The sequence below is a fragment of the Archocentrus centrarchus genome, chromosome 10 (genome assembly GCF_007364275.1).
Source record: "Archocentrus centrarchus isolate MPI-CPG fArcCen1 chromosome 10, fArcCen1, whole genome shotgun sequence".
NCBI classification, from domain to species: domain Eukaryota; kingdom Metazoa; phylum Chordata; class Actinopteri; order Cichliformes; family Cichlidae; genus Archocentrus; species Archocentrus centrarchus.
This window is the reverse complement of record NC_044355.1, coordinates 4,452,173-4,464,287: the sequence shown is the minus strand read 5'-3', so window position 1 is coordinate 4,464,287 and position 12,115 is coordinate 4,452,173. Positions and strand designations below refer to the sequence as shown.

The 12,115-nt window shown below is 39.6% G+C and overlaps 1 protein-coding gene across 1 annotated transcript in view; it reads left to right on the top strand.

Moving 5' to 3' along the window:
* rapgef2b (Rap guanine nucleotide exchange factor 2b) overlaps nucleotides 1–12,115 on the top strand; it is a 119,593-nt gene that overhangs the window by 32,336 nt on the left and 75,142 nt on the right. The gene's annotated exons all lie outside the window — the stretch shown is intronic.

Sequence of the window (12,115 nt, the reverse complement as noted above, 5' to 3'; positions counted from 1 at the left end):
ACAGAAATAATATCCAGTCTAATTTCAGTGTGATTCAATAAGTAACTGTGATGTAGATTGTCAAAGAAAGCTGTAATAGCTCCTAAAAGCTTTTCCTTCAGTGTAGAGAGAGAGCCAGCAAGGCACTGGTGGAGATACTTGGATGCTTCGTCCTGTGAGCTGTCTGTTTGGGGGGGTTAATGTGATCAGAAAGCTGCATTAACAGCTTCCACACAGCTTCAATGTTTGTGTGTGTCCATTTGAAAAAGCTGCCACAACTGCGGTGAGCAGAAAACGCACACAGTGTTTGGCTTCTGTCACATGTTGACGTCTTCCAAACACCCATGGTGAGAATTAAGACAGTTAATTAACTCTGTCAGCATCTTCAGGGGCTAGAGAAGGTGCAACGTCCCTTTTTCTGCCCTCTTATCTGTGTGTGTGTGTGTGTGTTGGTGGATGGTGTGGAAGAGTCAACACCTCATTAGAAGCCCACTTGGCAGTGTGGGAGCTGATTAAACAATAGGAATGCAGATTAAAGTGGTGGCCACAGTAGACTCCAGTTTCAGCAAGATTCCTTCAGGTGCACCACACCAGTTATCGTACACACACAAACACATAAGTATAACGTATCTAATGTATATGACATAAATTATGACGAGCAGTTAGCTCGTTCACTTTTGACCTTAGTTATAATCATTTAATTTCGATGTCAACATAGCCCCTTATAGTAACACTTTGCAAAGTTATCATTAGTAAATGTGAAACTTGACTCCTTTTTATGGTGTCAAAATAACAAAATCATAATCAGTAATAGTGCAGTGGTTGTTTGCCCAGCACACAAAAGGTCCCCATGTCAATAAGGGATGAGCTGAAAGAAGTTTCTTCTTCTTATTGTATATCCATTGGTTATTAATAAGCATTAGTTTAGGTAGCATGGTGGCTGTTGCCTCGCAGTAAGAGGGTTCTGGGTTCGAACTCAGGCAGGTTCTTCTGTGTGGAGTCTCATGTTCTCCCTCTGCTTGCTTGGGGTTTCTTCAGGATACATTTAGCCCAAAGCCCAACTGATATATTATAAATGGCAGATAAATTAAAATTTATAAAGTAAAGGAGGGCATCTATGAACTTTTTAGAGCATCTATGAACATTATTCGAATGTCAATTATAAAGCTGAAACTTGTGGTTTAATACTACTTTTAAAAGGAGCGTTACGAGTCACTATCACTTGTGTATGTGGGTGTGATCTGTGTCTTTAAGTTTTCTTTAAGTGGTCGTCTCCTCATTACCTAGGCTTCACGCTGGAGCCCTTATTGGTTGCGTGATTTTGTTAGTAAATCACGTTCTTTAGAAACTTAACTGCTGTTGCGTTCCTCCTTGTGTCACAGCTTTTATAGCCAGCCGTAACACAATGGAGGCTTGTCTCAAGACACAGTTTATACGTGTTGTAGCCCCGAAGCTGAGTTCACTAGCAGCGGCGTGCTGAACTTGCCGTATGAGGTATATTTTACCTGTTACAGCTTACAAGGTTAAGCAAGTTTCCGAGTATTAGTGTGACCTTCACCTCTTTATTTTTTGTGCAGTAACCCTAGGGTAGCCCCTGGCATGCCCGGGAACGCTGACAGAGAGGCCTAGTTAATTAGAGTTTCAGTCTCTTAGAGAGGAAAGCAGGTAAGTTCTGGGGTAGAACTATCAGGTATCTGTACTTGAGTATTTATTTTTCTGACAGCTTTTTACTTTTACTCCCTACATTTAAACACAAATATTTGTACTTTCTACTCGTTGTAATTTCAAAACAGGATCGTTACTTTAGGTTTGACGCATGTGAAGGGAAGTTTTTATTTCCCATCACTGCACGATTCAAAACATAAAACCAATTTGAGCCTAAATGGAAGGAATAATAACACATAAGATAATCCTGTTGGTGTATCCGTCGCCGGGACTTATCGCATGCAAAGAGATTAAAGAGGCGGTTTGTGTGCAGTTTGTCACACAGTGTGTCTGCTAGCTACAGGAACAGCTGCTGTATTTCCCAGGGAGAGAAAAGAGTGCGAGATGGAGACAGATGTAAGAACGACAGGACAGGACAGGAGAGGAAGAAGAGAAGTTAGATTTAAACTAAGGACCGCTCAGGGACATTTGATAAACTGGCACTTTAGAGCTTAGGCTCCATGTAATGTCGCCATTTTTAAAAATCAGATATTGGATATGTATGTGATGTGAAGTTTTGTTTAGTTTTTTCCATATTTTGAAATGTTCTACAAACCACCTGAAGTATACTAACGTTGTGTTTAGGGCTGCAACGATTCATCGATTAACTCGATTAAATCGATTCTAAAAATTTATCGACACAAATTTAATGTGTCGATGCTTCGTTTAAACTCTGCAGCGCTCAGCTGTCTCGGTGTAAGCGGCGCTCCTCACTAGCATTAGCAGCATTAGTGCTGACGTTTTTTGTGGGTTTATTGGGGGCTGGCAAACCAACATAGAACTGCATTACCGCCACCTACTGGACTGGAGTGTGAATCACTCACGTATACACAAGCACACATTCTAAAAAGCTCTCCGTCGCTGCGATGGATTTCATTTAACACAGAGTGGATCATCTAGAGTTGCCACCTGTCTCGTAAAATCCAGAACCCCGTATGTTACGGGACTCCGTGGAATACGGCTCCGTAACATGCCGTGTTCCGTACTTTACGGGACGGGTGGCAACTGTCGCTGACATGCATTTCCACGCCTCCACTGCTCTCTGTGTGTCTGTGTGTGTTGTGCTCGCTGAGAATTTCAGCTGCTATTTTTGTCTTTACTTCAGCTGTAGCTACCAGAACTGGTTTGCTAGCGAGCGCGGGCCATTAGCGCTAGCGATGGTTCGGTACCGGAAGGCCCGCCCCCCAGGACCGAGGGGCTCCTTCAAAATATTTTTTATACTTTAATCCCTTATTAGTGACTAAATATAGACCTGCAGTAGAAACGTATTTTCGAGAATGCTTGTGAATACAAAGCATTACACCATTACTCACACATGCGCCATGGCTCCCGCAGCCACTAGTTTTTCAAAACACTCATAGCAGGCAGCGGTTTTAACTGCGCAAGCGTAAAGAGGCGAAGCTGTGACGGTGAGCTCAAGTAGTGAAAAAGGAAACGTTTTTCCAGCGTCCAAAACAGCAGCTTTTTCTTTTAGTAACCACCATTAAATCTGTGAAACAGCTGGAGGTCCTTCATCAAGCACCTGATCAGCAAGTGTTAAGGTGAAGAAAAGAGAACTTTGTAGCTGCTCCATTCACCGCTGTTTGTTCACATGGCGAGAAACTGCATTACGGAAGTTAAAATATGCAGATAAACTGTTAATAAAAAAAAGTATTTCTTATCCGATTACTCGATTAATCGCTGGAATAATCGATAGAATACTCGATTACTAAAATAATCGTTTTATGCAGCCCTATTTGTGTTATTCAAAGGTTGCATTAAAAATACTCTGCAGTTTAGTGCAGGATAAGCAGGTTAGCTTGCTGTACTGTGGTGAGTTAACAGTATAGCTCGATGCACAGTGGCTGTGGTGTTCACGGTCAGAGTTGGGCTACATCAAGTGTAGCTGAGATGAATTTGAATTTAAGCTGATGATGCTTAGATTCATTCACTGAATTCCATCCTTTATACCAACTGTAAACAGTCTAGTATAAAGACAGTATAAACAGTATACTGTCAGTTTGGAGAATGGAAATCAGCCACGAAGCTCGTGAAACATCTGTTTACATCTTGTTGAATTCAGTTGTGTAAATCCACAAACTGTATTTAACCTTAGAGCAGGAGCACAGGTCAGCTGATCACAGGCCAGCTGATCACAGCCCATACACAATGAAAATCTGCTGGAACTCTCGACAGAAATGATTATGAGCTGTGATTCTTTTCTCCACGTCGAGCCACTACAACCGATCTTGGAATTCCCCCATCTTTGCGAATCCTGAATTAACCCCTGATTGTACTAATTTTTCTGTCTATGTGTGGAGGCAAAGTCTATTTGGTTAATTGTAGGTGCTCATAAGATCGTGCTCCTTCACAAAACTGACCCTGAATATTGAAAAATGTTGTAACATCCATACCTGGCACAGCAGGAGTGAGACGGGTCTCTAAGGTCTCTCTCTTAGAGTAAGAACTGGTTTAGAAGAAATGTCCAAAAATCAGACTTCCTTATTTGATTCTTGGAAGCTGCGGGTGAGGACGTTTCTGACACCTTCAACCACCAAACGTGTATTGTAGAAGGAGTTTAAAGCCCACTTAATGTTGTTTATCCCACTCTTTATCAAATATGAGCTTTAGAGTACATAATCATAGTATTGTCCTACAAAATGGGGGGCAAGAAAAATATCTCGCGCTGCTGTCGTTCTCTAGGGTTTCAGTGCTGTCAAAGATCTTTATGAAAATAAAAACATTATTGTAGACAAACTTAATTTCACATCGAGGAAAAAAAAATCCTTTTCAGCACTAGCTGCTTATTTTGGTCACAAAGGAAGAGTAGTGCATAACTGCTGCTACTATGCTAATTTACCCCTGGGCTAAAGCACAGAAACACAGCAGGTTATTTTCTTTTTGGGAAATTGTCTCATTTGATTTGCACAACCGTGCACACTTGAAGCACTGTTTCTGGTTGTGTCTTTGCACAGCTAGGCTTTTGCATGTATTTGTGTATGTGTGTTAGTGTTTGCGTGCTCAGATGTATTAACCTATAAAAATCGGTCAAGGCTCTCCCTGATAAGAGCTGGGTATTAAACAGTAGACGATCAGATTGAGTTTCCTCTGCAGGGTTTTAATCAGCCTGCTCCACTGAAAGCACAAGCTTTTAACAGTCTATCTTCATGTCCTCATCTGTTTATAACAGTGGCAATAATATGCTGCCAAATGAGGTCACTAAAAGTTAATGGGGGAATTTAATTTTGATAGTATCACTATTAAGTTGTATCTCAGAAAACCACATATAGTCTAAAAGCATTAAAATACTCAAGAAATTAGTTTTAAAAATGCCCATCGCAGGTTTCCAGAGCTTGAGGTGGCATCTTCAAATCCTTTTTTTTACCCCTCAGCCTGAAAGCCTGATGGGGTATTGTCGTCACCCCATCGCTGGGCGTAGACACCCAAATTGGTGAACACGATAACTGGAGAACGAGGCAACGTAGGCTTTTCAAATTGATACCATAGGTGCATCTTCTTAAAATCTTGGAGGAGTTTGAATTGCAGCAAGGTCAAAGGTCAAATTTTTTGAGCCTTGCCCACTAGGTCAGAGGTCACGTTTATTGGGTGTATCTATTAAAAATCTCGGACAAGTTCAAATTTTGGTGACTTTGACCTCAAGGTCAGAGGTCAAGTTTACTGAAAATCTTGTGAATGCGATCGAAGACGGAGGTCACAGAGGATCTCTTTAACCATGCCACAGATGTATCACACAGGCTTCTCATGCTGATATCTTAGCTGCATTTACTGAACGTCTCTGACACTTTTGAATTTGGCAACCTTGATACAATCTATGCATTTTTTAATTTTGCAGGTATCTCAGTGTAATATGAAGCTATACCAGCACCACTGTTTCAGTCTTTTGACAAGATGACTTTCAAACCTTTTACCCTTTGACAAATAACAGGCACTGAAATATAATCATGGTTTGGTCATGTATACTGCCATGACAAGGCAGGTAAGAATACACTGGGTTTAAGAGAACATTCATACATTAAGACTTAATAGTTTTTCTTTGCTTCTAGTGACATCGGTGTTTTAAGAGTGAGTGGACAGGCAGGGAATTATTATTATTTTTGGGTTGTTTTTTTTTTTTTACATTGATCAGTATTTTTGGCTGCTGTGACATGTAAAATCTTAGTTTGGTCAATGAAAAATTATGAATTATGACCGGAGTGTCTAAAACTCAGGCAGGGTCACAGGAATCCAAGCTTTTATTTAGGCGTCGTAAAGTAACTGTACTCATTTATATATATATATAATATAAATAAAATACTGACCAGAATAGTTAATAGTCAGTTGATATTCTATCAGGTATATTTATATTCTACTGGTTGTTCCACCTCTAGATAGAAGACGTAGAAGAAGCGAGATGTTTTTGCATTGGAGCTAAAGTTGACCTTGTTTGGTCTTCCAAAGAGAAGGGAATACATATTCAGAAGAACATTTTACATAGAATTAAATCCCGGCTATCTAGTCATGTATTTTTTTCTGTTCTGCAAAGATTCAGTGTTGGTGGTGACCTTTCTAATGACCTCCACGCTCACAACTTTACAGGCCCTGTATGGCTATTGGCAGGCCTGGAATAATTATAGGATCGTAAGGTTAATAGTTACAAAAATACTCCCTTGGGCTAATGCTACTTGTGCATACACTCATACAGGCACACTCAGTATCTCTTGAAAACATTCCTTTGATGTTTTTCCATATTTGTCCCATTCCTGGTGAACATGGCTGTTGCTCTCTTCCTTGGTCTGACCCTCTTGTCAACCATTCTGCATTCAACCAGTGCTCAGTGGAGCGATGGCTGTTGGGTTTTGGAGGACTGCACAGGAGCACATTTGGCTAGGTTGAAAGCCACTTTCCATAAGCAAATACGTGCACAAACAGACACAATTGTGGTACCATAAAAGAAGCATTAGGCATTAGGAGTCTTATTTATTTATTTGATAAACTCTGATGTTCTGTATTGCCTCATCAGAGCTGAAATATAGCATTGAAATCCATCCATCCATAATCTGTACCCTTTTTTAAATATATTAATGGGGTTTCACATTAACTTTTGATCCTGTACAACTGATCAACATATACTTTGCTTTCTTTTGTTTTTGGTTGATCGGACTATTAAACCCCCCTACTTAGGCTCTGGGACTTTGAGTGATCAGTAATTGTTAAATAGTCCAGCATATTGAACTGAGGGCAGATTACTGAAAATTACTGTTGGCTTACTTTTTTTTTTTTTTTTAATTAGTGTTTTTAATAAGTATTTGCTGAAGTCAGAATTCATGTTTTATATACGTAGCATCCTCACTAATACATTATGACAATACTAAAGAAGAACACTCAGCAGAATGTGATATTTTAACCCCTGACTCTCAGAATATAAGCCGGTTCGTATTCTGTGCCCTGACTGAGGTTCAGAGGGAGCAGCTGTCGGAAAGTTGCCCTCGCAGGCGGCTCCTGTTCCATGTGACAGTGTGAAGGTGCTTTCCTTCAGAAACAGCGTCATGGGAAGGCAGAGGAGGGAGCTCGCTGGGAGAAGGAGCTGAGAAACTCATCACATCCCGAGGACCAGTCAGCTTATATAATTATTAATTCCAGTAAATACTGTACGGCTTGTGTGGCGCTGACATGGAGACATTAGTCATTTGCTAAGTATCTGGTGGAGCTGCTTTTTAATGACAGATGGATATTTATTTTTAGAAGAAGGATTTTTCATTCCATCTTGGAAGGAAAAATTTTGGTGTTATGCAAAAAAGTAGTTTGGGCAGAAGTTTTGTTTAAGCTCTGGATATTAACCAGTAGACTGTCATTTCTTACCCACTCACTCTAACCTTTTCTTTAGTTTGTGTTTGCTTGACAATTGGAAATTTGAACATTGCTATTTCATAATATCACCACACCATTGTGACATTGACGGTCTCTTGTGGAGTCTATGGTTAAAGCAGCATAACAATAACAAGTTAAAATAATCATAGTTGCTTAAATGTGTCTCTTATTGTGCATGTAGAAACCCTTTGTGGTCTTTTGAAACTCCTGATTCTGTGAAACCAAATGGTTTTCATCAAGACCACAAAGCCATACACTCATATATTCTTTATATGTTAAAATGGTAATAATACATGCAAAACAAGCCTTTTTTTTTGTTTCAAAAGACATACATACAAGTCATTTAGGAATAAAGTTTAAGAAAAATGATCTAATCAGATATGGCCTTTGCCAGTTCAGTGTATGTAACTGTTTTACACCTATGGTCTCTGAGCTCTAAACTAATGGATTTCATGATTTACTGAAGCAGACTGTTGTAACATGCTGTGACTACCAACTAAGTTTTATGAGCAATTTATGTAGCAAAACAAGAAGATCATCAAAATAATATTTTTATTTTACCCACTGAAAAGATCTCATAATTCCAGGACTTACAAGATTCCTCAAAGTTCTTGCATTGTGTTCAAAAGTTAATTTTTTCTTCATATACGAGTTAACAATTTTATTTTGCTGGAGTGTACTAGAATTAGTTTATATGCTTTCATATTACTGTATACTCTGCGTTGATGTTCCAAAATATTAGCATGTTTTTCGTTTAAGGCCCTTTTCTCAAAAAGCCCCTTTTGCTCTTATTGGTCAGCCGACCTGTAAATGAGGCAAAAAACTATTGGTTACTTACGTAACCCTCATCAAGCTGTCAGCTGCTAACAGAATGCCAGTGTGCAACCATGAATCCAAGTGGCTCAATAGTAGCAAGTAGCTACATTGTTTCCATGAAGTGACATCATCATTTCTGAAACTGCTTTCTTCATGAGTTTTTCTTTTTAATTATGTAACACAGGGAAAACTAGCTGAGTTTAGGTTGCTGCGTAGCACAAAAGGTAATGTGTAAACACCAAGACTTTGGCTGTTGGTTATAAATATGTTTTAAATGTGTCCCTTACAATTACACATTTCACATATAAATTAAGCCATACAAGCAGACAGTCAAATGTAATGTGATGTTAGCTGCATTACCTGCACAATTTGCTAACACACAGGATTTTTTGTTATTATTGTGGGGACGTGGCTACAAAAATAAAAGTAAACAAACTTGGTCGTTATTTCCTTGGATGCATGGGGTGTATACTGGCATGGTTAGGTAGCCAGTAGCAAAACGACTGGAACGTTTTATATCTGACACATTTTAGAGTAAGCAGTCGTGGTTCTAGCAAGATAATAATGGGAAACAGCAAAGTAGCTGCTCTTTATTTGTGTGAGGGAGTGCCAAAAAGGTGTAAGGCATGTGTTACTTTGCTACATAGATGAGTAACAGTCAAGAGCCTGAACCACAAAGAAGGCATTCCTTATGCAGTACCACTTTGAGTCAGAATAGCTTCCATCGGTGTGGACCTTGGGCTTCTCCTACAAAAAATGCTGGAACGCACTAAAGAACAGGGAAAACCCCCAAACCATAATACTGGCTTCTTAACAGTTAGAAACATTTAAACTGTGAATGTCTGAACCTGCACAGTATTTTTTCTAAAAGCCAAGTGTGCCTCATTTTTCCTATTTGCAAAAGGTAATTATTCTTGAATGAAACCGTTTTATAAAAGTCAAACTTAATTTTGTGAAAGTCTTTATGCCATAATAATTTTGTCCCCATTTTACCCCTGCTGCTGCCTCACTGGCTTTCAACCAGATTCCCCACCGTTAAAGGTTTCCCTCTAAGGGTTTTGGTAGATGATGCTTAGCATTTGACTATCGCTTCCAGTACGCATGACCCAGTTCAGTCAAGCTGTCGCTCCACATAAGAGTCTTCTATCTCCTACTTTTTTGGTCTTCTATCTTCTCCTTCTACTCCTCAGCCATGTGAGGTGCTTCCCTCACTTGGTGCTTCTGCACGGCAGCAATTAATAATTGAACATTTCATTCGTGCTGTATCCGAATGCAAAGAAGAGGCATAAAAAGGATGGAAAAAGTCTGCAGGGAAGCAGAGAGAAATCAGTGGAGAAAAAGGGGTGGAAAGAGAAGGGATGATTGTGGAGGAAGTGAGGAAGAACTTGCACTGTGTCAGTAGGGTGTGCTGTCTGCAGCCTCATTAGTTCTGCAAGGAAAATGTGGAGAGGAGGAAGGAGGGGTGAGACTTTGTTCCCTTTGATTAAAAGGGGGAAAAAAACTCAGTCAGCACAGCGATGGTGGGTGTGAATGCATGTGTCTGTGAAGGAGCAGGTGTATAATAAGAGCACCCATCTTTTACCTTTCTGTAAGGAAAAACTATTCCCACCTTGCAGATGTGCGACCGGTTATTGATTTCCATTTTCTTGCCAATTAAAAAGTCGCACTTGGACCAGGTGTTAATACTCGGCGATAATAACTCAAGCTGCTGTCTTATTAACACCAGAGAGTCTTCAAGTCCAAGATTTGATTTCAGCTTCATATGCAGACATTCGTCTTGTGTGAGGTAGTGATGTTTCAAAGCACCAGCTAATAAACAGACTGCTGTGTATGACTGTGCACTGATCATATAGAGAAACATTCGGGTCTACTGTTAAGATCATTTTGTGCATTCATAGCAAAGAGAATTAAGTTGTTTGCCATCAGGTGACACATAAGCTGCACTGTCACTCAAATAATTGCTTATAGGGGATTGATGGGGAGCCTCTCTAATGTTATAACTTTGTAATAAGCGCCTTGAGACGACTGTTGTTGTGAATTGGCACAAGTGAAAAGGTTTTCACAGGGCTCTATGGGGTCCTGTTGAAAACTATGTGCACCCTTACTGACTCCAGAGGAATTAAAGAGGGTTAACAGCAGCCAGGTGCTGCTAATCAAATTCACTTGATAAATGGATCACCAAGTGTGACTACCTCTGTGAAAGCAGAAGTCTGCTGGTCTGGAACATTCAGGTGGGTTAACACAATGCCACAATCTTCCCAGGAGTGGAGGTCCCAGCAAATTCACCCCAGGGTCATACAACGCAATGCTCAGAGAAATTGCAGAAGACTCAAGAGCTACATCTCAGACGCTACATGTCTCAATCAGGATGTTTGGTCATAATGCACAGCACCATGATTGATGAAACCAAACACAGCATATCAGCACAAGTACCTCATAGCAACAGTCGAGCTTGGTGGTTGAGGGCTGATGATTTGGGCATGTTTTGTTTTGTTTTGCAACCACAGGATAACTTATTTGTGATGCAGACTGATAATAAACCACATGTCTTCAAATTTTTGTTATAAGTGTTCCTTTTGCAGTTTTAAAGATAAAAATTTAGGTAATATAACTTAATTGTACTGCAGTAAATTAGCTGAGAAAACTAATAAGTCTGATGTCTGCATTAAATGTGAAGCTGGTTTCAGCAGCTGGTGGGCGTGATTTGTATTGCAGTCACCCGTCGAGCTGGAAAAATGTATCATTTGTTACAGTTTTGTTTCTGTGCAGACATTTTAACTGTGTTTTAAAAGCTGACGTTGTGCTATAACACATGGCGTAACATGCAAAACTTGATTAGTCATGGATTGCTGCAATTCCACTTTTAGTTTCAACCAGTTTTCAATTTTATCATTTTCAGCTCGACCTGGAAACTCAGTAACTAGCAAAGTAACCATAACTGTGTCCTTATTTAGCTTGTGTTATTAAAACATTATGGTGGCATGAATGAAAGTAGCTTGCTGTTACGTGCATGCCTATTTTTGCCCACAACTGCTAGAACTTCAGGGGTCATGTCAGATTCACTGCACTGAAAAGGATGTTATCAGTGTTACGTGTCACGTCAACACTTCCTTCTCTAGATTTTTACTTCTTTACTGTCAGAGGTGTGCTGCGCGGCATGTCTGATTGACACGGTCAACTGTGTGTGTGTGTATGTGTGTTTTTGTTTCAGTTTCCTTGATCACTGTTGAAATTACCTGAAAAATACATCACGTCTCCAGTATGATCTGCTTAGATGTTAGCTCATATTTAACTATATATATATTTTTCCTTTGAAAGCTTGGATTAATTGCATATAGATGAAAGCAAGTATTATTTTTATTTCTCTCTTTAGTGTTTGCTTACATTCTCAGTAGGTTAATGTGCACATCTGTATGATAATTCTGCATGTAACGCAGATCGAGGGTTCAGCCTTGTGAGATTAACCGAGTGCAGTCCCCTCAGTATCTGTGAGGACCCACAGATAAGCAAGATGATTATTAAGAAGACAAAACTGATGAATTTTAAAATCTGTGCTATCCTTTCAACATTAGCAGAATGCTGTGGGTAGTTTATTAACACTGCCATACCAAATTTAATTTCTGAAAATTATATTTAGAGAGTTGTTTGTCTGTAGGCAAATTCTCCTCAGTGGGATCTTTTGATGTGCCTTAATAAGGCCTGTGGTTCACACTCACTGCCACATAATTCTCAAAGCCTTTAAAAAAAAAAAAAAAAAAAAAAAAGTGCA